The sequence below is a fragment of the Aethalodelphis obliquidens genome, unplaced genomic scaffold (assembly GCF_003676395.1).
Source record: "Aethalodelphis obliquidens isolate GAN/ISIS:26980383/991018 unplaced genomic scaffold, ASM367639v1 scaffold5, whole genome shotgun sequence".
NCBI classification, from domain to species: Eukaryota; Metazoa; Chordata; class Mammalia; order Artiodactyla; family Delphinidae; genus Aethalodelphis; species Aethalodelphis obliquidens.
The window spans coordinates 21675623-21681872 of NW_020837949.1; positions in this window are offsets into that span (position 1 = coordinate 21675623).

A 6250-nucleotide genomic window follows, 5' to 3' on the forward strand; every position below is an offset into this window, starting at 1 on the left:
GAAGGAGACTGGTACAGATGCAATGGGTTTGCAATATTTCTGGGAATGTTGAATGTCTATTTGAGATTGGTAATCATGAATGGTGATACTAATCTGTCAGTTTATATATTCCTATTCATTTATTCCATATATATTTATAGAATGCCTACTATGTGCCTCCTTTGAACCACTTGTGACCAAAGGGGTAGTAGACAGGTCATCCTTTCCAGGCTTTCAGGAACATCTCTTTGACGTTGCTCCTGGAAGCTTCTGAATAAGCTTGGGAGAGGTAACGTTTCTGTAACATTTACTTCAAGCTGCAGTAAACACTACATTGAGGAATTACCCTTATTCTACTTTCCATTTCAAATAATCCTCCATTACTTCCAGAGCAAATTCCTAAGAGGTTACATAATATGCACTGGTTACAGATCAGCTCAAGTGATAGAACACCACCTATAAAGAGACCCCAAAGTCTTCTCATCAACTTAAACAACTGATGCTCTGTCCATTATCCAGCGAATTCCTCAACCCCAAGAAACAAGAAAACTCCCCTCCCTATCCAGAGAAACTACCTATATATAAGGCATCTCTTCCCTGCCACTTCCTCCAACTATGCTTCTTTTCATACAGAGGAATCTCTTGGGAGGCCCTTCCCAGCGGTTGAAGACTGTGTGTCTTCCACTGGAACTGGAAGAGCTCCTTCAGCAACCTCCAAATCAGTATTAGCGCCCCAACCCCAAGCCCCTCATTTGCATTGCTTTTCCAAATTTCAAGAGGATCATCTAGACAATTTGCAGTGTAAGCGCCACATCCACAAATTAAGAAAAACATAAGCAAACACTTACATTAAACACAGAGGCACCTCCTTTTTTTCAGAAAGAGCTTCCCTTAGGTGATCACCTACACAAAAGTAAATGTTACTTTTTCTGTACTGTTGGTAGGACAGATCCTGTCATCTATGGAAAGCACCCTTCTGAAAATTTAGTGTCTAAGAAGTCACAACGGAATTATGACGTAGGACTGAATGACAATGGAAGCACTATTTTGAAACCTGTGGAATAGAGATAAAGCTTGGGAAATTTCTCTTCAAGGGGAATTTATAGCCCTAAGTTATATTTTTAAAAAAATAAGAAAAGGACTTCACTTGTGGCGCAGTGGTTAAGAATCTTCCTGCCAGTGGAGAGGACACAGGTTCGAGCCCTGGTCCGGGAAGATTCCCACATGCTACGGAGCAACTAAGCCCATGTGCCACAACTACTGAAACCCACGAGCCTAGAGCCTGTGAGCCACAACTACTGAGCCCACGTGCCACAACTACTGAAGCCTGTGTGCCTAGAGCCTGTTCTCTGTAACAAAGAGAAGCCATCACAATGAGAAGCCTGCACACTGCAAGGAAGAGTAGCCCCCACTCGCCGCAGCTAGAGAAAGCCGGCGCACAGCAATGAAGACCCAATGCAGCCATAAATAAATAAATAAATTTATTCAAAAAGAAAAAATAAGAAAGATTGGAAATTAATGTGTTAGGTATTTAAGTTGAAAAACTTTTTTTAAAAAAGGTGTAACATGCTAAACTAGACAAAAGTGTGAGAGATTAATAAAAATAAATATAGAAATTAAATATATTTTAAAAGAAACGGATAGGATCAGCAAAAGTTGACTATTTGAAAAGATTATAGACACACTTCTATAGGTTTGTCTTAAAGTGTAGACAAACCTCTGTTGTCTACATTTTAAGACAAACCTGTTAAGACAAAAAGAAAAAAAGAGAATTCACAAGTATGTAGTATCAGGAATGAAAAGGAGGATATAACTACAGATACTGTAGAGAATTTTTAAATAATGAGGGAATGCTGTGAACCACATACCAGAATTTTAGAGGCTTAAATGTAATACCTAATTTTTAAAGGAAAAAAAGTGAATTAACAAAGTTGACTCAAGAAGAAATAGAAAATCCAAGTAAACTAATAATCATGAGAGAAACTGAACTGAATTTTCAAAATATAATTGTTTCACAGATGAAACTTAGTAAACATTCAAGGAACAAATAATACCTATCTCATACAAATCGTTACAGAAAGTAGAAAAAGGGAAACCTCTAAATGCATTTTATGAGAGTGGTATAAACATGGACAAAGGTAGCACAAGAAACGAAGATCATAAGCCAATATCATTTAGGAACATAGATCCTAAAATAAAAAGCACTTGCAAATTGCATGAAGTAGTGTATTAAAAAATAATAGTACATTATGGCAAAACAAGGTTTATGTCAAAGAATGCAAGGATAAATCTACGTTAGAAAAATCTATCAAAGTGACCCGTTACTTTAACATATCAAAGACAAAACCGATAATCATCTCAAAAGTTTTAGAAAAAGCACTTAACAAAATTCAATGTTCATTTCATGGTTTTAAAATATTCCTACTTCAAACTCAACTGGGATAGAAGGGAACTCCCTAACCTTATAAAGCGTTTCTACCAAAAACTTATAGCAACTACCATAAATAATGATGACACATTAGAAACATTCTCAACGAGATAGAAATAGGAAAACAATGCTTGCTCTCATTCTTGCTATTTGATGTTATATTGGAGGTCCCAGCCCATCCAATGACATAAGAAAAGGAGAAAGTATTAAGAGTATTATTTAAGGATAATATTATCTACATAAAAATACAAGAGAATTTACAAATAAACAGTAAGAAAGTTCAGCATATTTGCTAAAACAGGATTATTCCATGAGAATTCCCTGGCGGTCCAGTGGTTAGGACACTGCGCTCTTACTGCCAAGGGCCTGGGTTCAATTCCCAGTTGGGGAACTAAGATCCCACAAGCCGCGTGGCACAGCCAAAAAAACCAGGATTATTCCAAAATCAGTAACTTTTCCAAACAGTAGCACTAACCAATTTAAAAATTTTTTAAAGGATCCCACTTGAAAAAGCAACAAAAACTGTAAGGTACTGAGGAATAAATCTAACAAAGAGGTACAAGCATTTTATACGCAAAGTATAAAATGTTATGGAAGGATATGAGGAAATCAGAATAATATTAATGTATTGGATGACTCAGTTTTATAAAGATGTCATATCTCCCACAATTTAACCTACAAATTTAACTCAGCAAAATACTGAGAAGATTTTTCAGTGGAAGTTGACAAACTGATACTAAAGTTAACATGGAAGAGCAGAAGTCCAAAAAATAGCTGGTACAGTTTTTTTAATGAACAAATGGAGGAAATGCCCTTCTATAGGTGAAGACTTATAATAAAGCCATAATAATTAAAACTTTGTAGTACCGTCTCAGAATTGGTTTGATCAGTAGAAAAGGACAAAGTAGGAATGTATCCATGAATGTACGGAAATTTAATTTATAATCACAGTGGCATTACACATTAATGGGAGGAATGAAAGACTGTTTAGTAAATCAGGTCATGACAACAGGTTTTCCATGTGGAGGGAGGGAGAATAAAATTAAATTCCTACTTCACACCATTCCAAAAAATAAGTCTTGGATGGATCAATTTTACAAGTGTGGAAAACAAAACTTTAAAACATTAAGGGAAAAAACACAGGAGGCTATCTTTGTGGCATCACGTGTGGAGAGTTGTCTTTAATACGACATAAATGACACAAACTATAAAGAAGATCAGTGAATGACTACATTTTAAATTTTCTATAGTTCACAAGTTATTGGAAGTTAAAAGAGAAGTCACAGAATGAGACAATATAATGTTAATATATGTGAACTCCTACAAATCAAGAGGGAAAAAGATGAAAACATACACAGCCCACTGGATAAACGGATGAAGACTATGAGAAAACAAACCACAGACTCAGAAACCTTAATAACCAGTAAATATATGCTCAACCTCGTTGGCAGTGAGGGAAATCCAAATAAAGCGAAGAGATACTGAGCTTTAAAAAAAAAAATCAAATTGTCAGAAATAAGAAAAGTCTGAATCTAGAAAGTAAGGGAAGGTCATGTGAGGGAAACAAGAACTCTCATACACCGCTGATGGGTGTATAAATTGGAGAACCATTTGGCAGTCTCTAATAAACTGCAAATGTATGTGTAACCTAGCAATTCCCCATATAGGTAGACAGAGAAATTCTACCTACCTATAGAAGACACATGTACACATATGTTCATATTAGCATTGCCCTTAATACCAAAATATTGACAGCAGCTTAAATATTCATCAATAGGGGAATGAATAAACCCAGCACGTTCACATGCATGGATCTACAATACAGCAATTAAAATGAATGCACTGGATTTATATTTATCAACATGGAAAGAATGAAAACATACCATGAAGGAAAAAAAAACAAGTCACAGAATATGCATAGTCCAACACCACACCTGTGCATTTAAAAAATCAAAACAGTACTCTGTATTTGTATGGGTTCATATGTAGTAAAAGTATAAAGCCTAGATTTAAAAGTTACATACCAAATTCGTGATAATGTTTGCCTTTGGAGAAAAGGGTGGAGAATGGTTTTGGGGAGGAGTGCAAAGGGACTTCAATTTTATCAGAAAGTTGAATAGTTCAATTGAAAAAAAAAACAGACCTGAAGCAGATATGGCAAAATGCTGACATTTACCAATTACATGAGATAGGTGCATGGGTGCCTGTAATACTCTCTCTGCATTTTAAAATAGCTTTAGATTTTTTCTAAATAATAATATTTTTAAAAAGCAGCTAGTAAAGACTTCTATCTGATAGAATTTTAATATGTGTAGATAAAGAGTTAATTGTCTAAAATTTTGAAGCAAGCAGCTTTATAATAATTATCTGTTTTAGAATAGAATCTCCATAAAGATAACAAAGCTGACAAGATCATAAAACTACTGAAATGAATAAAGCAGATTCTATAAGTGTCAACATGGATAGTTCTCAAAATCATACTGAGGGGAAAAAGTAAGTTGCAAAATGATATGTACACTACTGTACCATTTATAAAGAAAATTTAAAATATATAAGCATGGACATATATATTTACATATAATATATATAGGTAATTAGGTAATAAAGAATAATAACAATGCTGGAAGAATACACACTTTATGATACTGATTACCTAGGCAAGTAAGGAGAGAGAAAGGTGAATGGAACTGAGGAGAAAAATAAGGTGACATTCAACTCTATCTGGAATTTTTAATAAAAATAAAAATCCTGAAGCAAATGTGACAAATATTTCACATTTGATTACCCTAAGAAGTAATACATGAATATTTGTTATTCTTGAGATATATGTATTTTTAATGTTCAAAAGAATAAGTACTGAAGAATTGCAAATAAACTGCACATAATTCAAAAATATGTAAGTGAAGCTTGTATACATCAAAAACGATACGCTATGACTATTTTTAGAAATTATCCTGTTTGCTTTTCTGTGTTTTTAATTTTTTTAAATTCAAAAGAAGAAAAAAATGAAAGCAGTGAAGAAATGTAAACATATACATACATATATCTGATTATATAAAGAGAAAAACCTCCACAATCACAAAACGCCATATGAGCAATTCTATATAAATTGCTGCATTTTCTTATTTTTAATTTTTGTCAAGAGAAAAATAAAAGATGTTGCCTAATTGGAAACGTGACTTTCTATTATTAAAATTGTGGGAATCCATTTTAATGTGTTTATCTCGCTGCTAGTCTATAATTTATATTACAGCGTGGAAATTTGTTTGTATGCCTGTGACAGGTTAAAGCAGTTTAAACATGCATTTTTCTTTCGTTGGTTGAATAGTTAAATCGTTACTCAAAGGATTTTAAGTTTCAATTTCAACCATGAGGGGATTCTTTGCTTTTTTTCAAGGTTAAAAATGTTTCTGGTTCAAAATGCTATTAATTAATGGCTACGTAGTGGCTCTATTTAGGGAATTGGTACGGACCCTGGGTTAGCAGTGGAACTGTTAGATGAGAAAACTTTTTTGATGAAGACTCGGGGATATTTTAAATTCGATCTGACAGCGGTAACAGAAGTGAAATGTAATTCCAGCCCGCTTAACTAACAATCGTAATTATGAATCGAAAGACATGTCAGGTATAAGCATTTTTTTCCCTTAAAAAAAAAGTTTCTCGGACTCCGCCGGACACCCAGCTGGCGGAGGACCAGCGGGCGAAGGGGGAGCGAAGCCGGCAGGCTGCCCAGAAGTTACGATCGGGGAGTTTTCTCTTTATTAAAATTACCTGGCTCACCAGCAGAGGCAAGAACGCGAAGACAAGATAATTTCTTAGGCTGTTAAAAATGACTTAGCCCGG